The sequence below is a fragment of the Aedes aegypti genome, chromosome 2, assembly GCF_002204515.2.
Source record: "Aedes aegypti strain LVP_AGWG chromosome 2, AaegL5.0 Primary Assembly, whole genome shotgun sequence".
Classification (NCBI taxonomy): Eukaryota; Metazoa; Arthropoda; class Insecta; order Diptera; family Culicidae; genus Aedes; species Aedes aegypti.
In genome coordinates this window covers 328,926,104-328,953,464 of record NC_035108.1, presented here as the reverse complement: position 1 = coordinate 328,953,464, position 27,361 = coordinate 328,926,104, and the positions used below count along the sequence as shown (strand labels likewise).

The 27,361-nt window shown below is 35.6% G+C and overlaps 1 protein-coding gene and 1 non-coding gene across 5 annotated transcripts in view; one reads left to right on the top strand and one right to left on the bottom strand.

Annotated features, from left to right (window-relative positions):
- Positions 1 to 27,361, top strand: part of LOC5564192 — an 857,608-nt gene that overhangs the window by 23,906 nt on the left and 806,341 nt on the right. For all 4 annotated transcript variants that reach the window (XM_021845931.1, XM_021845932.1, XM_021845933.1 and 1 more), the window contains exon 2: positions 3,006 to 4,309. The gene's annotated coding sequence lies outside the window, so the exon portion shown is untranslated. The remainder of the gene's footprint in view (positions 1 to 3,005; positions 4,310 to 27,361) is intronic.
- Trnas-aga lies at positions 22,884 to 22,957 on the bottom strand. Its single transcript has one exon. It is a non-coding gene; the product is annotated as a tRNA-Ser (tRNA).

The following is a 27,361-nucleotide window of genomic DNA, read 5'->3' as shown; positions in this document are numbered from 1 at the left end:
TTCTTGGTAAAACGTAATTTGGAATTTAAGCAAAAACTTTATTCATGCGAAATTGTTAAACAAAATGAAGCGAAAACAAAGGAAAAACATATTGCTGGAATACAAAAACTATGGCTGATGTTTTGAACTTTTCTTAGAAGCCTTAGAGCAGTTGAAATACCATGAAAATATGTGTTATGAATTAGCCCATGTTTTCGCCAATAATTCCAGCTATCTTATGACTAAGAAGTTTAGTAATTTTGTCTATTTATTTATTTGCCGATAGCTTTTTTTATAATTTTTGTTTTGCCAGATATTATACAAATTGTAAATAGAACATGAAATTTTATGAGGGCAATCATCATCACCGGACGCCTCGATCAGGGCACCTTTCAAGAACATTGGAAATCATAATGCAGTTAAAATGCTGCAATGGTCATACTGAACAACTTTGGTCAGGCTACTGAGCTATGCGCAAAACAAAAATTTTTTGCTCGATAGCGCCGCATAGTGGCAAAATTTCGAAACTTTCGGCTCAAATAATGTTAGCTCTTGTGATACTGAGCAACTTTGCCGAAGACGCCATTTTTCTAAGTGGTCAGGCAACTGAGCTATGCGCAAAACAAAAATTCCATGCCCACTAGCGCCGCCTGGTGGCGTAATTCCATATCAGAATGGCCACCACATGTCAGCCCTTGGACTACTGAACAATTCTTCCTTAGACACCAACCTTCCAAAACATCAGGATCTAGAGATATCATATGTTACAAAACTTTGCATTCTTATCCCTCATGGTTCATATAGTGCAAATCAGAAAAAGCGCCCCTTCCGGCCAAGCTCTCAACTAAAAGGATGATCCTCAACTCCTAAAGGTAGATCGTACTTAGCACTGAAACTTCGCCGAAGACAGTACTGTGCTATCTCTTTTGGCATACGAGATATTCAACGACACCCCCAAAGTGATGAAATCCCATAAGCCCTGGGTCTCCTATAACGTTCTGGTGTGTCTTATAGGAGTGAGCGTTAAAGGAGTGCACGTTATGGGAATGCGTTTAATAAGAGACCCGACTGTAAATGGAATACCAAGTGTGCATTTCATGGCAGTATGGAAAGCAACTAAAATTTCTAAAAACTACCAAGAACCCAAGAGTGCTTATTTGAGGCTGAGATTTTGTACAACTCATATCGCATACTGGATGAATAGTCAGAAAATAATTCTGATTCAAATTTCATTGCTACTACATTATGAGGCTCAGGTATAATCTCAATGTGACTGTTATGCGGTTATATTTAGCAATGTGACAAAACAACTTGGTATTTTTTCGAATTTTCTAGAACAAACTCAAAGATTTCAGTAAGTTGAACGAAAGTAATCATCGTTTCATGACTCTCCCCGGTATTAACTTGAAATTGTCTTAAATGTCGAATGTGACAAATATGCAGTTATGGGCAGTTCTACTGATTTTGCTTTTTATTTTTCCGGCACGAATTTTCCGCATTCCACCCATAGTGCAACGCCGGGAGAATCAGTGAGAACAGAAGAGAGAGAGACCGTAGATGCGTGTGAAACATTTGAAAGAGCATCGTGTTCCAACGGACAAGGACAAGACGCACGTGGGTGGTTGATAACGGTTCCTTTAAGGGGGTGTTATGGGGAATCCTTCCTCTGAAGAGCGCGAGCGAGGAAAATCATAGTGTGGTGTTTGAGAGTGTCTCGGATCATAGGCGAAAGAGCGACTCCGTCCTTATCACTATCGGTTGGGACCTCGTGCGGTGTGTTTGTGCGTCTGTGTTGGCGCTCTAGTCCTACACTGAGGAAAGCAAACGTAAGACTGTCATAAGATTTGCTTATGGAATTACGACACAAGAAAAATCTTTGAAATTCATAAGACCATCGTATGGTTTTCGGCAGATGTTGTTTCCATAATACACCTCGAAGGAATTTCGTAAGATGATCTTATGAACCAGCATTGACTTGATAACAAAATCCATAGATAGTCTTATGAATTACGTTCTGATCCATTCTTGGTTCCATAAGACTGTCTTGTGTAATTTGAGCTTTAGATTATAAATTTCAATGAATGAATAATACTAATCCGCGTTGAAAAATAGGTTAACCAACTTGGGAAAATAAAATTTTCATCCATTTTGTCATGTCGCAATTCGCTTAAAGCCCTTTACTGTAAGCATCAGAATCGATTTGCGATACGACAAAATGGATGAAAAATCGATTTTCTCTAGTTGGCTAACCTATGTTGAACGCGAAGAAGTATATTACAGCAGCGAAACATTATTGAGAAAAGTTGTGAAGAACGCCTGAATTGGTGCAGGTTTACATTAGGGGCGGATTAATGGATGAGGGGGTTTGTGATTTCTAACGCGTCATACAAATTGTTTTGAATTTTCAGTCAAAAATCTTATTCTTTGGATCCAGTTCCTTAATCTGATCGAAAGAAAGTTTTAGTTACAGCGGAATTGATGATAAATAGAAAATATTTACCCTTTGATGCATTAGAAACGGAGTCAGCCAGCGACAAATCAGCAAACACGTCCATTTCGGAAGCCATATTGAATTTCTGATAGTACCGAGAAAATTTGCCTCACGTGGTTCTTCACAATGATGAGCAATGGGGTTCATAAGCGTTCTTATGACATTGACAATTGATTGTTATGAAAAAATTACACTTGTCTTATGAATCTCAATCTCGTCGAATGAAATACGCAAGTGTCTTATGAACCAACAAAAAAATAATAAAAAAACGCGTTCATTAGTGTGATCTTATGAAAATCATGCGAGAATTTTGCCTCAGTGTATGAAGTCCTAGACACGCGACGTGGCATCGTTGTCTTCGTGGGACGCACCAACCCGTGTCATGATCCGGTGACTGGTGTGTTTGTGCACGGATGTCCTCGTTTCCACTAGTTAGACAAATTCTCCTTCGCCTTTCGTTTGCGGTGAGCCGTCAAAAGTTTTTTCCATCCAACCGGAGAGACGTTCTCATCAGTTATCTTCTTTTCTTCGGCAGCATGAAAAACGGGAAACTCAGCTGGAAAATTAGTGTGTGCGGATGAGCCAGCATTTATGGCTAGCTTCAAGATGTGAACGCTGTGACCGCAGGGGATAAGACTTAACAATAGAACCTCCGGTGGATTTTCCTGAACACAAGTCATCATCGTCAGCTGAAGCCGAAGTGAATGTGAGTGCAGTGTGTGGAAGAAGCATAAAAGTTACCAATCGGGGGAGTATGCAACAATAGCTCCACTGTGGCGTACTCAGTCGGAATACAAGTGGAAACTACCCTTCGCCGACGGCGTATTATATCTATTTAGACAGTGTCTATCCTTAGCGAATAATACCAAATCCAACCTACTACTAGTAGTGAATATAGTGAATCTATAAGGCTTAAAGCTCGTAGTGTTCGTCCTCCCTCAAGTTAAGCAGAAGAGGGATTTATCCTAACAACAAATTACAAACCCGTCTCGTCAATCGTGTTTAGAAGCAGTAGCGAGCCCTCTTCGTCATCCAATGCCCGCCCTATTCTCGTTTACTGGTGTAATCGTCTATTCTAACAAGCAAAGTGGAAAAAAGAAAAGTGTCGTCGGTGTCTATTGTTGTCATTGCTGTTGATGCTGCTGCTGCTGTTGTTGTTAAGCTGTTAGTGAGTACATCGTATAGAAAAAGGAAAATATTCAAACCAAGCTAACAAGTGTGTATCTACCGAAGCTTACCTATAACCGTCTGTATACTGTATCCATGTCAGAAGAATAGAGTGAAAAAAAAGTGAAATAACAACGCCATAAGTGTTTCGCTGGAACTGCTAACTACTCTACTATATAGGAAAATCGCGTAGTGCATCTGTGTCCTGAATACTGTTACGTCTATGAGAATACATCACACATATATAGCCCCCTACTGTCTGTCGCTGACTACCACTTCTCATTCATACCACACAAGAAGCAAAACAATACGACCCAGAAGAAAGGAAGTTATTTAAATCATAGAAAAACAACTGGCACCGTGTCTGATAGCGGTGAAGCTGAGTGGTGAAAAAAAGTGAATTGCCTGTTACTACTAGACAAGAAAAAAATAGAAAACGATCCAACAACAAGAAGAAGAGAAATTAAACGGAAAAACCGACTCGTGGCTTCCGGATTGTGGCTTTTGTTTCGAGGGGAAGACGAACAAAAAGCAAGGAATACACACTTCCGTGGTGCAAATGTGAACGGTGGCTTGATTGGGATTTTATGCCGAAGATAGAGCCAACTGGAATTGCTACAATGTAATCTACTGTGGTGAAAGCAGTTTTTCGGTGTATTGCAGTGAACTCTGGTAAGTTTTTTTTTTATTCAAGAGTTGATTGAATGTTTGATAATTCCACAAAAAAAGCAGTTGATTTTTGAAACTGATCAAAATTAGAACCCCTGATTGAAGAAAGTAACTTAAGTTCAGCAAACTGTGCTAGGATATAAGATTGTTTTAAATTACATGATTAGCTTAACAATAAACCTTCAATTGTATATAAGAGGCATCCGACACTTCTGGATTTTATATATGGTGCACACTCCAAATGTCCACAGCACATGTAATAATCGACAATCTCGGATTTCGACCAAATTTTGATCAAATATATTCGTTCACTTTATAAACTAAAAAAAAAAAAACATTTTTTATGTTGAACGGACCAACAAACCCCCGTTATTGAGAATTTAACACAAATCCATTGTTGCGATGTCAACACTGGGTTTTTAAAGCAGATCAAAAACTTGTTGTTTTAAGATCAGCTTAAACTAAAACACATTTATTCAATATAATATTACAGACTGATTTCAAACAATATTTGTACTCACAATCTTCAGTGATTCATCCGAACTTATTTGTTGACTTCAGACAATGATAACTAATTAAATTAAGACCTAGACCTAAATATTTCGTTTCGAACTATTACCCGATTCAATCGACTTCTACACCCAAAAGTTGGAACCGTCATTATAGGCGTTTTCTGCGTCTATTGATGGCGGAAAAGTGTTCTTCTGAGCGACATGACGTTTTTGAGCGTCTATTGATAGGCAGATAATCCGGTCATTGAGTCGAGCAGTTTTTACGGTACAAATGGGGAAGTACAACTTGATATGCTTTTTGCACCACGCATACCAACAAGCGGGTTTAGTGCTGTGGTATAGTATTTGGCTCTCACGCTCATGACCATGGATCGATCCTGGTTGATGACACATGTGTATTTATTTTTCATGTGCGTAGATCACCAACACATGTATTAAAAATTAAAACTTCCACACATATGCCTTTTAAGTGCATGTATTGGAAGTATGGAAATACGCAAAAAACCGAAAGTGTGCAAACCAGATTCGAACCATAATCATCGGATTGACTAGCACTCTATGTATCTACTGCTCCAAACTTACTCCTGAAATGAAGTTTAACCAAAGTCGATGTGGTTTTACGTTTCATATGCATGATTGCTCATGCTATTGATAAACATGTGAACATGTGTTATCCCCAGCAAAATAAAGATATACAGTCAAGTCTCCTTTAAAGCGTTAATCATCGTATGTTGAACAAGTTTAATGTATATTCATAATAATTTATCACCTACCAGAGTAGCCACATTCTCTATTGTACAACTTACTTAAGGACTGTTCATTTTATAAAGTGGACACCTTGTGCATGCTATATCTTTATAATATATCAATAAAATCGTAATCGGTTTTCTGTATACAGTATCGTTCGACTATTATATTGTTGCACGATGGTGTTATAACAAAAAAGCCATCAAAATAATTATAATTCACACGAATAAGGAACAATGTTTAGAATGTTCAAAGATTGGTAGGTCTTTAGCCAAGTATAATAGTTAAGTATACCAAAACACAATTCATTCATAAAAAATCGGTTTTTTGGTATGTGAAAAATATTGCTCTAAAAAAGCTCTTTTATAGTTACCATAAAAAAATATTTTTATTTTGCCTTCATAAGTCGATATCGAACCATGGAACATCGACTCAAGAAGGTTGTGTAAATAAAAAAAACTAGAATATTCGGCCCACAATCATGTTTATCTTTCCTTTGCATATATCTTATTTGTTTTTGAACCTTATATTGAAATGACGAAACCCGTAATGAATCACATTTTCAACTTGCATCGGAATTTAAGTGCGGTCTAACAGCATAAAGTTGGTTTGTTTACATTTTGATTACCGTCCAAGTTCATAAAACCGGAAAACTACAATGATAAAAAGATCGTGACTTTTATACGAATTAGGAAGGACAAAGCTCCGGAAAACTCTAGAACACCCTGTGCAATAGCTGTTATAGTGCTCCACAATTTGCAATAGGGTCCTAAAATGGTTAATGAAATCTTGTTTTCATTTAATAACACGAAAGATCATAATACTGCAACTACTTTAGCAATTTTTCTCGCTCAAATAACGGATATATCATATTAAAACTTTAATTTCAAAATTGGATCCATAAATGAACCTTGACACTTGAGATCATGTTTGACGTTCGCTTAGTCGACAAAAATATCACAGGGGTTTTAGTTTTAACACTGGGGTTGTTCCTATCTGACATTTCGGAAGGGACACGGAAAACAAAATACACCCAAAATTTGAGCTCAAATCAAGGAGTGTGACAAAATCTATAAAAACATAAAAAAATGTTTTTTGTACTTAAACAAATAAAAAACATTAAAATATTGAGTAAACATGTGTTTTTGGCCTGAACGTAAGTGTTTGGCACTCAAATTGGGACAGAGCTTTAGGACCCTATTGTAATGTTGTAACATTCAAATGGACTTTTGCAGTGCTCTTAATTTGACTGTTGTTGTGCTCTTAAATTGCTGGTGTATGCTGCTCAATGAAACCTTTCAAAGCGTTACTGACAGACAGAATACTCTGGGATTTTATTTACATGATAAAAAAAAATATAGCATAAACAAGGTGTCCTCTTTATAAAATGAATAGTCTTTAAAACATGAAAATTCTGTGGTATCTTTTGCTGGTGCTATTCAAAGAAAACAAGATCACGGTTCTACTTTCACATTGATAAAAAAAATATCGATCCAATGCTGATGAATGCTACCCAGAATGAGCCGATTATAAGAAACCGTGCCCCATATATGGGATTAAATTTTAACCATGGTTTTAGCATAATAGTAAAAGAGTTTTCTATAGATGAATCGATCATTTTGACCCAAGAACAACTTCTGCAAATTGGCTATGAGTTTTTGCAAGCAATTTATTTTAAGAATTATGTCACCGATATATTGATTTTAGAACAGAACGTTAAGTGGGGAGATTGTAGTAAACCGTTTGGAGAAGTCAAGAGAACATATATACTGATTTTTTATCATGAAAAATATGAAAACAAAATTTTATTTTTATATAACGCAATAATCTTTTTTTATCATTTTTAATTTTGACTATCTATGAATTGTGATAGGAATTAGTTGTTCAGGACAAAATTTCATGATGGAGACATTTTCGATAAGAAAGTTTTTCTAAGAACAACTTATGCTGCCCATAAAGGCCCATATTGAAAAAAGTAGGCACTGAGAAAATAGCGCTCAAACTTTGAAGTTTTTCTTTCATACAAATGTTTATAATTTTCTATTAGGGGCCGTCCATAAATAACGTAGCATTTTTCACTGATTTTTTACACCCCCCTCCCCTCTCGTACCGTTTCGTCACAAATGCTGATACTTCCCCTTGGAAAATACGTAGCATATCAAGCACCCCCCCCCCCTTCTTTTTCTTCTTGGCATTGACGTCCTCACTGGGACAGAGCCTGCTTCTCAGCTTAGTGTTCTTATGAGCACTTCCACAGTTATTAACTGAGAGCTTTCTATGCCAAAGTTGCCATTTTCACATTCGTATATCGTGTGGCAGGTACGATGATACTCTATGCCCAGGGAAGTCCAGAAAATTTCCTTTACGAAAAGATCCTGGACCGACCGGGAATTGAACCCAGACACCTTCAGCATGGCTCTAACCACTCGGCTAAGGAAGGCTCCCCTTTATATTTTTTATTAATTTTCCTCAGTGATTGGGTTGAAACAAAAAAATTAGAATTCAGAAGTTCAATACAAAATGTGATATTAATTACTGACTAAAATGTAAGGATAATCTAATCTAACAGTATGATATACAGTAGCGCTCGAAAGTTATCTGGAAAACAGTTTCAAATAAACACAGTTTGCTGTTACATAATTTTGGTATCTAGTTTCATATAGGCTAAATTGTATTACTTTTGCTGTTGTTACCAAGACAAACAAGTTTACTATAGAAAATGTGAAAAAAAAATGATTGGATTGATGAAGCTCGTTATTGTTGAGTTAGGGTACAATATATTTCTAGTTTATTTTTAGTTAGAACAGAAATTTCGTTATTAGAGGATTGTTTTTTTTTTTAATTATTCTTTGTTAGGAAATAGATTTCAATGAAAATGAACAATACAATATATTAATTCGAAATGAATTATTATCCAAATTCAAATCCATTCAAATCTATATTCAGTGGCCAGATATAGAAAAGATTACACTAGATATATTTGGAATGTTTAGAAAATTTTAGCGATTATTATACAAATTATTTATCTCTATTAATATTTGAGCTGAACTTCATTATCTCTCTTCATAATAAAATAAACCTACACAACCTATAATGAAACAATTAAATAATAAAAAAATATCAAATTACCAAGTTATCAATAAAATTGAATGATAGGGAAATTTCGATATCACTCGAATCTGTTGTCCTCATTAATATTCAGGCTATTCCATCAAGAGCATTGATACATCAAAACAAATCGATGAGTTGATTAAGTGAGATCTCCTGCAACATTGAATGCATAATACACGGTATAAATATCTTGTTTCATGTAATATTTGCCGAAAAGAGCATATTTTATTGTCTTGAAAACGGCTGACTTTATGACTTGTCAACAAATGAGAAAACAATGTACTCCAAGTAGTTAAAACATTGATTTTTAATTTATTTATTCAACTTTGATTTTGTTTATTAATAAATTTATCAATTAAGACTCGAATATAATATAATATTTACATAACCATTTAAAGCTTTGAAAAATCTGTTTGATTGCATTTATCAAGAAAATCTAAAATTGATGAATGTTTTGAAGCTGAATCATCATTTTATAAACCAAGTTTATAAGTCAAACAAAACAGAGGACAGAGCCTGCATCTCAGCTTGCATCTCAGTGTTCTTATGAGCACTTCCACAGTTATTAACTGAGAGCTTACTGTGCCAATGACCATTTTTGCTTGCGTTTATCGTGTGGCAGGAACGAAGATACTCTATGCTCTGGGAAGTCGAGAAAATTTCCAACCCGAAAAGTTCCTCGACCGGTGGGATTCGAACCCACGACCCTCAGCTTGGTCTTGCTGAATAGCTGCGCGTTTACCGCAACGGCTATATGGGCCCCGTAAAGAGCCCTCTCCCCCCTAAATAGCTACGTCATTTATGGACGACCCCTCACATTTCTTCCTGACATATTTAACACAACCGCATAGCTAACCAATTTTGCTTCTAATGATCAGCAAAAAATAATAAACTTGAACACAATTCACGTTTTGCAGCTGAAATTTAAATTAAAAGTTAATATGGAGACTGGTATGCCTTTATTTTTCAATATGGGACTGCACCAACTTCATGTTTTCCAATACATTTTCAAACAATGTGTGTTTATTTTTATATGCATAATAAAATGCAGATTAAAATAAGTTTTATTGCACTCATTCGATAACTGTCAAGCAATGATACATAGTTTTGACATCATGAATGCTCTAAAGCATGACTTTAAATCAACAATATGTTAAGCATTATTATTATAAGTGAATATAGAGTTGATCTGGTGGTAGGTCATTTGGCATAATAATCATTTGACATAAAGTCGTTTGGCATAATGAGTCTGAAACCAAGGACGTCTCAAGATGATATTCGTTTTTACGTTTTTATTGAATCCCTCTGACGACATCAGGCTTATTTAGAGTCAGTTGATTTAAAAAAGGCAATGATATGCTCTTGAATAAACTAAAACATATTGGGAAAGTTATTGCCTAAACTATTTCATTACTTATCCAGAAATCCTTTCTTTCAAATATTTATTCTTCTTTGGGCTCATTCGCTAATTTCACACAACGCTTGAGGGGGTGGGTGGGGGTCAGTAAGTTGTTACAGGTCATACAAAAATTTTATAATATTCATACAAAAAGCGTTACGAGGGGGTGGGTGGGTGTCCAAAATTACTATTTTTCGTCTTATGAAATTTATGAACAAACCTTATTGAGTTTCGTTATTGGTATATATTATCAATAAATAAAATATTTAGCACAAATTTACCCTTCCTTCAAACATTTCGAAATAAAATGTAATCATAAATATAAAAACTCAAGATTTAAAATTAAAATGAATTTCGCCTTCTTTTATGCATAGGCTGTTCTTTCGAGCTATATTGTTTTTAGATATTGTTTTTTGTTTCCAACTAATATAAAAGCAACAATCGATAACATTGATCTGCTCAAGTTATCAGCGAAAAGAGAAATCGATTACTGCAGTTACTCCGATGATTCTGAACGAATTTTTTTGATGTTCTTTCGTTTTATTATGTCACAATAATTTTTGATGTCCAATAACCTAATGTTTTAATAATAAATTTTGCCTTCTTTTAAAAATAGGTTGTTCTTCATATAAGATCATAAGATAAAATTTTGTAAAGCTTTCTATCTATCTATCTATCTATCTATCTATCTATCTATCTATCTATCTAAGCGCTTGCACAACCAATATTGAAAAGCATCCTGGAAATACTGGAAATGATTCCAGTATTTTCTTGTCGACATTCATATTTGCAGCATATCGTATACAATATGACACAAACATTAAAATGGCCAGGCCCACTGTGCAGACTTGGGTTTTAAGATAATTGAAAGATTTACGACCATCAGATTATTCACGAATGAATAACATGGTGAACGAACATTTTTCAATTTTATAAGTGAAGAAATGGGGACCACCGTACCGACCGTTTCATTAAGAGGGAAAGGTAAAATCGTTGGAAGTGGCGTAGCTAAGAAAATTAATGCACACTTCATCGCTGTGTTCCTTTTCCTGGGATGGGACACAGGTATTTCCCCCGTAAGTCCTGGCTCTAGAGCCTTGGCTTAAGCGCCATTACTCGCTCTCTGAAACGAAAAGAAATTTAAATCTGACCCCTCTCCTATTATGCTGTGAATTCAGATAAATGTGTATAAAAACCCACAAAATCATCACATTGAACAAAAAAAAATGAATTTTGAAATTTCTCACCAAAACTGCAACTCTGCATCAATTCTTATGCAGTAGAAACTAAATTTGGGGGCAACATGAATGACACATGAATGTTTTATTATCTTACCTGAATGTGTCTTCGATCAAACACATACAAACTCTAAGTTTTCATAAACAAAAACTTTATTACCCGTTAACGGTAGACTAAATAATGCAACGCATTAGAAAAAAATGAACATTTTCTGTTCACATCAAATATGTAAACTGATCATACCACACTCTTTCTTCTTAGAAGTTTTGTCTTCACAAGGTTTCATATACCATGTAAGTATCATAGCATGCCATAGCATTTAAACAAAATATTAAATTCTCCTAGTAAGCCGACAAGTCATCACAGTCAGTTTCCTTCGAAACACACGTGTTGAGCAAAATCAATTGCATCAAATTTTTCACCTTCCGGCCGACAGCGTGACACTTTTTCGATTGTCAAGGCTGTAGTAGCACACTCTGCTGAACAAAGTGATTTATTTTCACTACACATTTGTTCAATCCAATCTTCCTTAATTAGATTTCATAATTTCACTTCAATCAATTTCCTACGTGACTTTTACACTTAGATAAAAGTTAGTAAAGCTAATACATAAACATTTTTATAAATTACTGATTTATCAATTCTTGCAAGCAACGCATTTAGAATGATCATTACTTTAGAACCTGCTAATATTTCTATATAAATAATTTTATAACAAACACATGATATATATTTGAGATATGTTGAAAAAACATTATTTTAATCGATTTTCCATTCTTTCGATAATGTTTTTGATGTACACTTTCAAAATTCATATTTTTTCCTTCTTTTACTAAGTAATTTTCTTCAAGTGTTTCGTTCCAACTGGGACAGAGCTTGATCCACGGCGGAATGTTCTATGAGCGTTCCCTTTATTATTAACTGCGAACATTCTTTGCCTATTTACTATTTTCAAATATGTATATCACAACAGCTCAAAGACACCCTATTTTCTGGGATGTAGAAAAATTATTGTTTGGAAAAGATCTTCACGAGTTTTATTTAGATATGCGGCTTGGCAAACCTCTGAACGAACACCAACACCAAAAAATCCACTTAAGGGTATACGAAATCATTTCGTGACGCGTTCACCATTATTTTGCGATTATGTTGTGCACATAAGTTTTTTGAGAATTATTATTTATGTATATCAATTCCAAAAATATAGAAAATCTGGCTTTGGTGTAAAATGTTGAGTGCGATAATTAAACCTTATTGTAATTTCTGTAAATTCCAGTTAGGTACTATTGCATCTTCTTTACAAAAAAAAATATAACGGTAAATGTAAATGACTGCTAATAAGAGCGGTTTAAAATTCAAAAAAAGTTTGAAATTCAAATCTCCATATCTTTCTTAGGGGTCGTCCATAAACCACGTGAACATTTTTCCTGACTTTTCAGTCACCTCCTCCTCCCTCGTGCTTTTGTGTGGTTTTGACGAATAACCCCCCGCTCGCCCAATGATCATGTGTTTTATTTGTTCATGAATGAAACAGAAATTTGAAAAATGGGAGAAGAGATATTTATGAATTGGTTTGCTATTATTAAGCGAAATGTGAGATTATAGTGTGACAAACTTCTGCAAAAATCCCTAACAAAAATAGCTCAAAAAAGATTTGTTTCTACTGCAGTGTTCCTTATTATTGTTTGAGGAATTAGTTTTCACTTAGAGATAATTTTGTATTAACATTACAGTACTAACATGTGGGGAACATTTTTTTCAAATTTTGTCATAGTAATTTCCATAGAAATCTTAATCGTCTTCTAATCGTTGTTGGTAAAGAAGATATGAAATATTGAATTTTAAAACTTGTTTTTTAAACTTGAACCATCCGACTGCTAATGAAACCTTTCAGGTTTAGTTGATGGTGGAATTTTCTTTGAAACACAAATGGGTGGACCGTGGTCTTTGGCTAGATACCCCCTCCCCGCTAAATGATCACATGGTTTATCAACGGCCTCTATTTTGATAAGGAATTGTTAAAAGATACATAAAACATCCATGTCAGGATAATTGTTCACTTCTAATATTGCGAAAGAATTACGGTAATCCAGTTTGCTGTATGCACACTTAGATGTTTGATTACAATATTACATCGTCAAATGAATCGAATCCCACAAACCCTGGGTCTCCTACTTCGAGGAGTCTCGTACCGTTCCCAACCATGCGACTAATAGGAGACCAACATGTAAATAAATGAAAAGTAAATCAATCAGCAAACGTCAACGATAAAATTCTGCTTATAAAGCGCCCGACTGTTATAGTCAAGTGTGTTTATTTGTTTCTCCCTAATATATTACCCAATCCAACACGCAAGGCATGAAATTCTATTTCCACTGAAAATGTATAAGTTATTGCTGATAATATAGATATACAAACATATAGATTTTGACTCTGGTATAAGTAAGAAATTCCCGCAGCACCGCGTTGGTACTTTAAATATATTTATAGAACATATCATCTCACCCCTTCTCGCACTTGGCTGTCCAACGGGTGTTGTATTTTGCTCCTCTTGCAGGTTGTTCTCCGTGACAAGATGGTTCCATGTTGTGTGATGTAAAGACCCATACATGGGAAACTATGATAGGCATGTGGTGTAAGTTTATGTTTAAGGATCCAAAGGTTGCGGTTTCGAATCCAGTCTTTGTTATTATTTTTTTGTTTTTCATATATTGGTGTCTAAGGCAAATTTCTTGTGGCGGAGCCTTGGGGCAATCGGGTATATGGGGTAGCTAACAAGGGAAGGTCACGATGGTGTTACACGGGGTTTTCAACCGGACTATTTTTGTTGGATTCAACATGTCGAAATATGTAAAACCCCAAAGCCTTTCGGGTGAAGAGCCAGAGAGATGTAGTATGTTGTTAACAAAATGTTAATAAAATCTTAAATTTGTTTTACCAAATTAGGATGATAGAAGAAATGAATGTAATGTTTGGAATGATACTAATAAAGAAATTTAAAAAAAAACATGTACATCGTAATGTTCTGAATGGCTTCAACGGATGACGCATGAGTTTGGATACTAAGTTCAAATAATGACTTATTCAGTAGGTACAAGAATGTTGACACTTTTGACCGGGTTAAATAGCAATGAATACATTATTTGGAAAAGAGATAAGGCTGATACAAATATTAATTTTCTTTTATGTCAACCCCCCCCCCCTTCGAAAATCCGAAAATTTTGAAGGGGAGGAAAAAAAGATTCATCATTTTTTTGACATCAGTTAGGTTTTTTCAATTTACAAGTAAAAAACAAGTAAAAAAATGATCCAGAGGACGATTAAAAACAGTTTAACAACTATCATCAAAAATAAAAAATTCGAAAAAATAACTTTTTTTTCATATTTATTTGTTTGTTCCCTATTTGTTTTTATCCCCCCCTCGTATCTTCCAAGTGGTCTCGGACATAGAAGAAATTTAATATTTGTATCAGCCTAACTTAACTTTACATAAAATGAGTAGTGGAAAATCGGTAAAATAGAATGGTGTTTGATTTTCGATGATGTTAATACTTTTAATAAAAGTAACATTGTTGCTAAATAAATAACTTAACTCAAGAAAATTGTTTTAAAAAGAACAAAATGTTTATTATGTATTTATGTGTGATTTTTTTTGTATTCATACACTAACAAATGAGGCCATTTGAAATCACAGATCTGACTGTTATTTTTTTAGTTTCAGTTCAGTCATTTAAAACGACAATATTTTCACTTGTCCCACTAGTTTCCAAAATTTTCAATATTTACCTTGAACTTTGGCACAAACATTACATTTAAATATAGCATAGATTTAGTAGGAAACAATCTGAAAAATATAGTAGATCTTATTCATTTTATTTTTTTTTAAGAACCATCTCTGTACGATTTCCTTTACCCATTTTTCACACGGTACCTTATTTCGATAGTCACTCAAGCAAAATGATTATCTAAAGACAGGGACCGGAATCTATTATGATAATTAGCCACAAGAAATCGGGTTGAATTTCATAAATTTGCCTGAAGAACCAAAAAATAAAAAAAAGTAAATACTCGCGCTTAATCGGAATCGAACCAAGGACCTCCCGATTCATTAACCAGTGCTATCTCTACGCACCTGTCGACGGTCTGATGGGAGAAGTGACAAAAGCAATATATAAAGCGTTTTATATTGCAATATTCATCCCATTCCTCTGACATGTCCACCATGCATTTGCCGCGTGACCATTTGCCTAAGTGTGCGTTTCCGATGCCATCATTCGGCTTCGGATTGGTTGTGCAATTGTGTGGGTCGGGTGTAAACATTTAGATTGCTCGAATTTTCAAGTCCAATGTGCTCGATTTCAATTGACGGGTTTGCCCGTCTACGCTTAGGAGGCGAATCTTACCATCAATAGGTGGATTTAGCACCTAATACGCTAGGAGGGAAATCCGCCATCCGAATTATTTTGGGTGTATCTTCAAGATACAATTTTCTTTTCCATTTGACTCTCGATTGCCCTATTCTTATGAAATGCCTCACATAGGGTGGCCAGCCGCTTCTATCGCGCCAACAACCATGTTTCTTACGCTTCTTCATTTGTATATCAATGGAAAGATTCAAATATGTACGGCGTTCATGGTTTCTGGGATTTCTAGATTCCATTAAGGAGGGATCGTTTTATTTTCCAATACCTTTTACACGTACTGCCACACTTTCGTAGACCCCCCTCATCTCCCAAACGTAATTTTTGCATGATTTCTATTCAAAGCTATTACAGTAGAGAAAAATGTACTTCTGTTTAATTTTTTTTAAAGGACAATAGTCGAGAAATTCAATTGTTTTTTATTTGGATAAAGTTTTGTCCTCTATTTCTTTTTCTTGGCTTTACGTCCAAAACTAAAGACCACTAAAAATGAAGCAAATTTCATTCGCTTCATCGGCGGTGTATCTAGTAGTCTCTTTATGTGAATATACTCTGCAACGGTTGCAACGGTTTCTCAATACAGTCGAAACTCCACAACTCGATGCTCTATAACTCGATGGGTTTTTTGGTTCCTTCATATTTACATACAACGTGCTCTCCATAAGTCGATATTACTATAACTTGATATCTCCACTAACCAAGTAACCACACGCCTTTTTGGGCTTATAGTGGTATTATACAGCTAATATGGGGCACTTCTGCTGTATAAGACGGATTTCACGCCAACTCGACACGCGATTGACAGCACTCCTTCAGAATTCAATGAAATTTTCTGGATGTCAAAAGTATGTGAAACTAAGATACTTTGCATATTTTTTTTTTCAAAATCGATCTAGACTAACATTTGGAAAGGTTCAAAGTTTTTTTTTACTTTTTTTTATAAACCCGTATAACTCAAAAACGGTAAGACGTACAAAAAAAGTGTTGTATGGGGGACTGCAAAAACATATTAATTATTTCTTATTCATCTGGTATTTAACGCAGGTACGTTTAGTAAGTTTTTTTTTCACAAAACTTTTCTAGAAGAGAATTTAATGGGGTATTGATAAGGTTGTTACTTTTCAATGTTTGCAATACTGTTAGGCTACCTTTCAAACCATAAAAATCCGTCGGATTGTAAGATGAAGTTGATTTCCTCATAGGCAGAGGCAAAGTCCATTGATTGCCTTCATTAAAAAAACATAATCACTGAACAATTCCGTTTTTTAACTATTCTCAATAAAAAATACAATCTATTTTCTGATTCAAACTCATTTATCACTTGAAAACACGATCATATTTGACGGTTTAAATCTTTGAAAAAAAAAAAAAATATTTGGACTTTGGGTTAAAAAAAATTGATGTTAGAAATCTTTTTTCTCTAAAATGTGCCCAATTTGCAATGCATGGACGACTTTTAGTAAATTCAATTACGAAACTTTTTGCTTAAGAATGATCAAAATCTGAAATGGCCGTTTTTTTAATCGACTTTAAAGTTTTGAATATTTTTTTCCAGTGTCGATTTTTTTTTTATTTTTTCAATATTTTTTTCTAAAACTTCAGGAAATTTCACGACAGTCCCCCATATAACACTTTTTTGTAGGTCTTACCGTTTTTGAGTTATACGGGTTTATAAAAAAAGTAAAAAAAACTTTGACCCTTTCCAAATGTTAGTCTAGATCGATTTTGAAAAAAAACAAAGTATGTAAAGTATCTTAGTTTCACATAGTCTTCACACCCAGAAAGTTTCATTGAATTCTGAAGGGGTGCTGCCAATCCCTTTGTCGAGTTGCCGTGAAATCCGTCATAACAGCATTATATTAGCACGCTAGGCGAATTGATGTGCTACTTGGATAGTCGATGTCAAGTGAGAGGAAAATTTTTCTCCATATCGCGATATCTATTTTGAAATTCGTGGAAATATGGATGAATTCTTGTTTGGAGGTGAATAAATACTTGCAAATTGTAATAAAAGTTGAAAAGCATGGAAGTAAAAACATATATTGTCAGTAAAAATTATAAGATTTTTCGAGCATTTCATCGGTTTTGTATCGGTATATTCTATAACACGATAATTCCATAAGTCGATGGTCCCTTTAACATCGAATTATGGAGAGTCTACTGTAACTCCTTTGTTTTTTTTTTCTAAATTTCTCAACAAAAATTTAAGTGATTATTTCGGCACATCTTCAAAAAATTCCTCCAAGAAATTTTCAAGAGGCTCAAAAATTCTACGAAGATTTATCAAGAAATTTTGCTAGTCAACAGTTAAGAGATTATTTCGAAAATTACTTCAGAAATTCTACTGAAATATTTCCGTAAAATTTTGCCTAGAAATAATTCACATATTTTTTCCAGAAATTTCCCTAGGATTTTTTTTGAGAAATTCTCCAAAACTCCTCCACGGATTCCACTAGGAATCCCTACAACAATTCCGCCAAGGATTGCTTCAGGAATTCCTCAAATATTTCTCCAGTGATTCCACCAAAAATTCCTTTCCAGTGATTACTCTACAAGTTTCTCTAGGGATTTCTCAAAAGATTACCAAAAACATGTTTCGCCAAAGGAAAAATCACATATTTTCTAGAAATTCCTCCACGATTCATTCAGAGATTTTCTCCAGGAGTTGCTTCAACACTTTTTCCCTCCACAAAATCCTTCAAGTATCTCACAAGAATTCCTTTTAGGATTCATACAATTCTTCCAGGGTTTTTACAACGATACCCAGACAACCAGAAATCGCATAACAGTGAACGAGTAAAGTCGTTTTTTCATACAAATTTCATTACTCCCGCACTACATGGTGGATGAAATCGTTTGATCGATGAGTTTCCTCGCATAAAACGCGTTTTTATGAGTTATTTCGTTTCGTCCCGTATACTCGTACAATGTAAGTCGGATCAATCCGTAGCAGCTTTGAAATCAACTTTGTTATCATAAATTAAGTCGCATAAGAGTACGGATTAGCTAAATAAAATCAACCCACTCGCATTGTATGATGTGTTTCATCATATAAAATATGCACGCATATCGCCTCCACTTTTGTACGCATAAGGCCTTTTTGCAACATCTTATACGTGAAACTTTGCCCATATAAGAATCGCATAACGCAAAATGTGTTTTCGTTATGCGTTCATTCTGGTTGTCTGGGTATCTTCAGGGACTTCTCCAGGAATTGAATTCCTCTAGGAATTATGCCAGGATACAAGAGGAATTTCTGAAATAGTGTCCGTACGAATTACTGGAGGAGGCTCTGAATAAATGCTTGGACGAATCCATTGAAAAATTAATGCAGAAATCACTTGAGAAGTTCCATGAGAAATCCCTGTAGGAGTATCTGAAGAAGTTCCTTGTGAAGTTTTCGAGTGACTTCTTGAGGATTAATTTGGAAATCATTTGAGGGAATCTGTAGAAAATAATCGATAAATGCCTAAGTTCTCGGAGAAATCCTGGAAGGAGTTTGTGGAAGTATCACTGAATAAATATCTGGAGGAATTCTCGCACTGGGAATCCCTTCAGTAATTCCACCAAGGATTGATTCAGGAATTCCCGAAATATTTCTCCAGTGATTCCTCCGAAAACTAATGCAGGGATTTCTCCAGTGAATCCTGTAGAAGTTTCTCCAGGGTTTTTTTTCAGGGATTTCTTAAGAGATTACCCATAATTACGTTTCGCCGAAAGAAAAATCAAATAATTTCTAGAAATTCCTCCATGATTTTTCAGAGATTTCTTCAAAGAGTACCTTCATAACTATCTCCACAAAACCCTTCAGGTTTCCTACAAGAATTCCTCCTAGGATTCTGACACGATTTTTTCCAATGATTTTTCCCAAAACTCTTCCATAAATTCCTCCAGAGATTACTCCAGCAATTCTTCTTGGGATTCTTGTAAGACAATTGGGATTCAACAAGAAGTTCTAAGATTATTACAACGATATTTCCAGGAACTTCTCCAGGAGTTGAATGCCTCTAATGCATCCTGGGGGAATTCATGAGGAATTTCTGAAATCTTGCATTCAGTAGCATAAGGGCGCTAGAATCTCATTCAGGGGTTTCTCCATGGGTTTCTCAGGAAACTTTTCTAAGAATATTCCGCCAGGAAACAAATCAGATTTCCTGCAGGGATTCAATAGTGCCGTAAAGGATTTCATCAAAACTTTCACCTAGAAATGATTGGTATTTCTCTACAGCGTTCTCAGAAAAAAGCTTCAATAATACTTTCAGGGATTCCTTGACAAACTCCTACAAGAATTTCCTCCACAGATGAATTCCACCAGAATTACCTTCAGGGATTCCTCTATAAATATCTCCAAGGATATGTTCAGCAATTTCTCCAGGGATTTTTCCAAGAACTTCTTCTGAAATTGTTCTAGGAATTCTTATGGGAATTTCTCCAAGTAATCTTCCAAGAATTTTACCAGGAAATCCTTAAGAAGCTTCTTCGGGGATTTTACAGAGATTTCCTATAATATTTTCCATAAGTATTTTATTGAATTGATTTTTAAGATTTCTTTTTCGAAAGTTTTCAATAATTCCATCTAGGGTTTATTTAAAAATTCCGCAAAAAAACATTACATATCTGCCAGAAATTCAGCTTGGTGGCCACGTGGTTATTGTTATCAAGTTTGAATCCCGCTTCAGCCCGGAAAACTTTTCGTCAGGTATGAATTTGGTGTTATCGTCAAACGGAAAATCGTTCGCTGGAAGCATTAACATGTCAATGTATTTAATGAAAATTCCTGCAAGAATCCCTCAAGAGCTTCCTCCAAAAATACTCCTAAAGATTTCTTCATGAATTCCACCAACCTTTATTTATTTTTTAAAGACACTACACGTTAATGCTTCTTGTGGGCAACTTGCCCTTTAAAGGAAGCACCACACTAGACAACGGACTTGCATGCAACGCCCAGTGCCACAGTCGGAAAACATTTCTCTCGAAAAGTTCTTCGGTCTGGGGTGGGAATCGAACTCACACTCCTTAGTACGATGCGGCTTAATGCCTCGGTGACACTAATCGCACGGCTACGAAGCCCATCTTCTCAAGAGATTCCTCCACCAAAAATTCCGTAAGAGATTGCTCTTGTAATTGCATTACAAATTCATCCAGGAACTCCTCACGGATATCACTAGGATTTCCTCATGGAATTCTTCCAGTTATTTCTCCAGGGATTTTATAAGAAAACCATTGAAGGCTGCTCCAGGGCATTTTTTTCTAAGGACTTATTCAGGAATTTCTCCGAAAATTCTTTCAGGAAATCCTCTACGAGCTTCTCCAAAGATTTCGCAAGGATTTTTTAAGGGAAATGTCGTCAAGAATATTTCAGAGTTTTCAAAAATTCCGCCAATGATTCCAATTGTGCAAAATTCCATCCAGGATTTATTCAAAGATTTCACCAAGAAAATATCTTATATACGCCAGAAATTTCTACAAAATAAATAACTTCAATAATGTCCACAGAGATTTCTGCAAGAATTCTTCCAGGCAACCTTTTATATCTTCATGGTACTCCTCCGGGAATTACTCTAACTGTTTCTCCAGGGATTTCTCCGTGAAGCCTTCCAGGAAGTTCTCTAGAAGCTTCTAGAGAATTTTCCAGTGATTTTTAAGAGTTATTTCGCCAGCAAAATTCCTCAAATTATTCCAAAAATTTCATTTAAATATTTCAACAAATCATATTTCTACCAGGAATTCCCCCAGAGACTTCTCTATGAAAATCTTCAGGGATTGCTTTAGGACTTCATTCCAAGATTTGTCTGGAAATTTCAGGATATCAACTAGAATCTTCTCCGGGGATTTCTCAAGAGATTTTCCAACGATTTTTTTCTAGGAACATTTCTTTAAAAAAAGGACAATTTACACCGATCATAACTTACATTAGACAATGGACCAGTGAAGAATTTTTCGTTTGATGAAAAGTTTTCACCGACTGGTGCGGGAATCGAACCCACACTCCGTAGCACAATACGCCCAAACGACTGACGCCGCTAACCGCACGGCTACTAAGCCCACATTTCGGCGGGAAATAATTCGAAGATATTTTCGAAAATTTATGCAGGGATCAATTCCAATAATTTCATAGAAAATAATTTTAACGGTTTCGCCTCAAATAATTCTAATATCTTCAAAAAAATGCTCATCTAGAGGTTTCTAAAATAAAAATCTTTAGTAATGCTTTCAGGGATTCCTTCCATAAAAATCCTTCAGAAATTGGTCCTCTAGAACACTTTGGGAAATAATGCTTTCGCGGATTTTTTGACGAACTCTTGCAATAATTTCCACAACAGATACTACAAAGAATTCATCTTAAATTGCCCATAGGGATTTTCAAGGAGATTTCCAAAGGTTTTTTTCATTTTTGGATTCTTCCAGGAATTCTACCGAAGATCTCTCCATCTACAATCCAAGGATTACTCCAGGAATTCTCTCAAGGATTTCCTCAAATTCCCAAAATTCTTCTTAAAACTACTTCGGGAATTTTTCCAATTATTCTTCCCGCATTTATTCCTGGAAATTCTCTAGAAGCTTCTTCAGGAATTTTACTGGGAATTTCCCAAGGAATTTTAGGATTATTTTGCCAGAAAATAATTCAAAGATTTCGAAAATTTTTCTAAGGATGCCAGTAGTTCTACACACGATTTATTCAAAGAGTTCACCAAAAAATCACATATTTGCCAGAAATTTCTCCAAGGTTTCCTCCAAGAATTCTTTATGAGCTTTCTTATGAATTCCTTGTAACATACCCTCAAAGATTTCTTTGAAAATTCCATCAAAGATTCACTCCACACGAATTCCTCAAGAAATTGCTCCTTGGATTCCATTACGAATTCATACAGGAAACCGTCATGGCATTTTTTAAAAAAATTCTCATTAATACCCTTCTTAAAGCTGCTTCAGCTTTTTCAAGAGATTTCTCATGGAATTTCACTGAGAATTCTTCCAGGATATTCTCAACAAGCTTCTTCAGAATACTTGTTTTAATTATGAATCGTGGTTTACGGCCAACCAGCCGAGTGGAAGTTTAACAACTACCGAAAAGCTAAACATTACATATAATTTGCAATTGGATTAGATGGACAAATTGATGTGAAGATTTGCGAAAAAGTTACACGTCTTCTCAGTGAGAATCGAACTCACGACTTCCCGATCTCTAGTTGGGGCGCGTTAACCACTGCGCCATGAGAGGACTCATGAACGCAGAAGTTAACCTGAATTCGATTTCGACCTGAATTTCGAACTTTTGCACGATGACTTGACTGACTGTTTCATTGATTTTGAATACTTTCCAGATTTTTCCGCCAACATTTCGTGGGGTCTCTTCAACGAATATAAGATTACGATTCTAATGACACTTTGATTTAAAATTTTATTCGACCCAATGCTGAGGAAATTAGATATGATTTTTCAGTGTGTTTTTTGAAAAATGTCACAACTTTCAGTAAAAATGTAGTATACAAAGTTCAAAAAATGTTTTTGAAAAAATACATACGAAGTAAGAATAACTCTTTGCCATCCGAATGCGACTTAGAGAGTTTGAATTGGACGTGTAATCACAGAGATATGGACAGAACACTTTTGCATGTTTTTTAGGGGGTGAACCCATACTTATGCACGGGAGTGTATACGCGTATTTCGAACTCAACTGTAAATTGAATTTTATTATATAGTTATAAATTTAGTTTAAGTTTACTAATAGGCATTTCACTCAACTACTCGAAGATTATCAAAATTTCCTCCTGAAGTTTCTACAGGGAATTTCCAGGGAAGTTTCTTCAAAAATTCAAGGGTTAAAAAAACTATTGAAACAATCCTTACAAGTGCTTCCGGAGAAATTCCTGTAGGAATTCCTGAAAAAATCTCTGGAGACATCCAAATTCCCAGAAGAAACCCTATAGGAGTTACTGGAGAAATCCCTGAATGAAATTCTGAGGAGATCCCTGAATAAACCTCTGGAGATATGTTTGAAGAATTCCATAGAGAAGATATTGAAAGAATCTCAAAAGCAATTTTTGGAGAAATGCGGTGGGAAATTCTCAGAGATCTTTTTGAAGGAATTACTGTAGGAGTTCCTGAAGGAATCATTGAAAGAATTCCTAGAGTAATCCCCAAAGGAGTTTCTGGAGGACTCTCAGGAGAAAGTGTGTTTTCTGATGAAATATTTTTTATTATTTTTTTCTAGGAGGGATTCCTGGAAAAATCTATGAATTACCTTTGGAGGCATTTCTGGAAGGACTTTCGAAGAATCCCTAAAGAAATCCAAGAGGGTTTTACTGGATGATGTTGGGGATGTACTTGAGGGACATCCAGAGGAATTTCTGGAAAAACTTCAGGATTATTTCTTTACAGAATCTTTCAAAGAGTTTTTGCAGGGATTTTTCGAATTCCTTGAGACATTCTTGGGAATTGATAATAAATCTTCGAGCTGTTTAGTAGAATACCTATAAGTATATGAAAATAAAAAAACCGAATTTAGTACTATACCATTTAATTCCACTAGAGCTTGTATCCTTTGACAGATGCGCGTATTTCGACCTCAACTGTAAGGCCGTCTTCAGTGTCAGAGACTCAAGGTTTGAGCTAAAAATAAAATCATTTTGATTTGCGAGCTACGAAGAAATACACAAAACTCAAAAGTGTACCCCGTCTCAAGGCGGGGTTGGGTATTCGAGGGTTAAATAATCCAGGGGAAGTAGCTAGAGGAATTCCTGAAGATTTAATTGCTCTTATTATTTATTTTTTTTTTTAAATGAATTGTTAATTGCTGAAGAAGTTTCTGGTGGAATCACCATAAGAATGCTTGGGGGAATTCCCTGTGAATTCCATGCAAGAATTTCCGACGAATTCCTGGAGAAGTTCCTAAAATAAACGCTCCAGCATCCATTATAAATGAGCAAAATCGATATCCTAACCATGTCGAATAAAAATCATTGACGTTTAGGATTTGATTTGAAATATTTTGTAAGAAAACGTGCGATACGGTTTTTGAACAAATTTTTGGATATATCAAAATCGAATTCGTCACAAATCTCATTAAAAGATCTAATGCAGGAGTCAAGCGGGTTATTGTAGCCGTAATTTGTCCGGTGATATGGATCAGCAAAATTAATATTTTACAAGAACTCAAGAATAATCTGTTGAAAAATTCCCAAGTGGATCCCTGCAGAAATTTTTAGAGGTCTACTTCTGGTAAGCGCTTATGAATTATCTCTGGTGCAATCTAAAAAAAAGCCCTGGAAAACATCTATTCAGAAACCTCCAGAAGGAATCGCCATAGAATGTTCTGACAAAATCTCGTTTGAAATCTCTGGACGAATCTCTTAATAAATTCTTGAGTGAAACCCTGTGTGTATCCTGGAAGAAACTTTTGAAGAATTCATAGCAAAAGTTTTAGAAAAAATCTTAGATCAAACCCTGGAGAAGTGCAAGATCTTTGAAAAAAATCTATTTGGAAGAATTTCTTGACGAATCTTTGAAGAAACCTCTGACTGAATTCCTCCATCAATTCAAGTAGGAAATTAAGCACATCTTGAACAGAATTAAAGAATCACTGTAAATTACTACTGGAACTGTAGGATGACCCCTTGGAAAATTTATTATAAAGTACGAACGAAACCTGTTAAATTATGATGGATTGAATTTTACAAAAGGCATCCATCTTATATGATGGATAATTTTGTGCGATTGTGAAAATACATTGCTGCTGGTTTGAAAATAAGCTACAAATAGCTGCTTTCCACATTCCAGCTTTAAGAATAAAATAGTAACGTAGAAAAAGTAGCTGTGATAATCCCGCAACACTCCCCTTGTTTACATGAAGATTTTTAGAAATCCTAAAATTCAGATATATATTGTTTTCTTTGGCTGTACTTTTTATCTTTGTATTTTTTCAAGCTTTGCGATGGTCTTCGAAGGACCACGGAACTCTGTAAAAATCCTTGAAAGTTCATGCAGGTATCTAAAGATGTATGAAGGTATGTAAAGAATCCTTTAGGGCATTGCTTGAAGCTGGATTCAGTGATACGAAATGCAAACCATTGCATTTCATTCGTTTTCCGTTAGTATGGAGCTGTGCATTTTTTTTAATCTCATATTAACCCCATAATGCATCCATTCTCAAAAAAACCTTGCCTGATATTATTCAGTATCGCTGGCGAAATAGCAAATCTCATAATTTTCACTCAATTTAACTGCACACTCCATTACGGCTACCACACGAGCAACTGACAGACCTTACAGATTATTATGGCAAAGCCATCTTTAGAATAAGAATTTTCCTCTGCGTCATATCGACGCAAATCCACTCGTTCTCCATACTGGCTACTTCTGATGCAAGATTGGTGGTTTCTCCATCGGGTGAGCGTGGATTACTGCATGTGCTTTTGCTTTGCGTCTAAGGCATCAGATAAGCCCAGACAGGAATTGGTCGGAGTGCTGTGGGAAAACGGAAACTCTCGCACACGCCCAAACTCGCCAGATGGCCATCTGGTTGACTGTGTCGAAGCGTCGGAATGGAAAATATCAGATTCCATGCGAACCGCCCGTTTAAAATAATAAGAATAGAAATAAAATTTACATTTCGTTATGAGCGAAGAGCCCTCAGCCGGATTGGTCCCAGACGGTTTCTGTGTGTGTGACTGGCATCTGCGAACATTGGGTTGCACACTGGTTCAGAACCCGAAAAACTTGCTTTTTTAGTATTCTATGTCTAAAGGTGATTCTCAGGCTACACGACGTTTTGTTAAAACTATGATTATGCAAAGTTGTGTAAGAAATACCATAAATGTTTTTTTTTTGCGATAGTTTCCAAACTGCATCCAACAAAAATGAGAGGACACTATCTCATCGTTGGTCAAAACATATCTTTCATGTGGAAGTTGTTGGGTTTGCCATTTCTGGCAGCTTTTCATGATATTCAGTGACAACAAATTTTCACACTGCGTGCTAGGTGTATAGGTGGACCACTGACATTTTATATCACAACTAATTTCAAAGAATATCATCCAACACTCAATCAGGGCTTTTCTTAGCCGAGTGGTTAGAGTCCGCGGCTACAAAGCAAAGCCATGCTGAAGGTGTGCAGGATCTTTTCGTAATGGAAATTTATTTGATTTCCCTGCACATAAAGTATCATCGCATCTGCCACACGATATACTTTGGCAATTAAAGTTAATAACTGTGGAAGTGCTCATTGAACACTAAGCTGAGAAGCAGACTTTGTTCCAGTGAGGACATAATGCCAAGAAGAAGAATAATACACCAACAGATTTCACCCTTCTAAAATCACGTTCAGACATCAAAAACTAAAAAAGCACGGTTTTTCGAGTTCCGAACCAGTGTGCCTTAGTTTGAGGAAAGCCTCCTCCGGCGGTTGTCAGAAAGCACAGTATGGTCCCAAGATACTTGCACGTCCTTTTCTTGAAGGCAGCTTTGTTTCCTTCGGTCGGACAAGGGCCTCACTTTACGTCTTGAGGGATGAGTGAGTTGTTAAATTTTGAACGGAACTGCGCTCTGGATCCTTGTTTTGTGAATTGTTTAAATTTGTTCAGACACGATTCAGGACGAATGGTGTTGGGCCGTTTCCGGGCTGTGA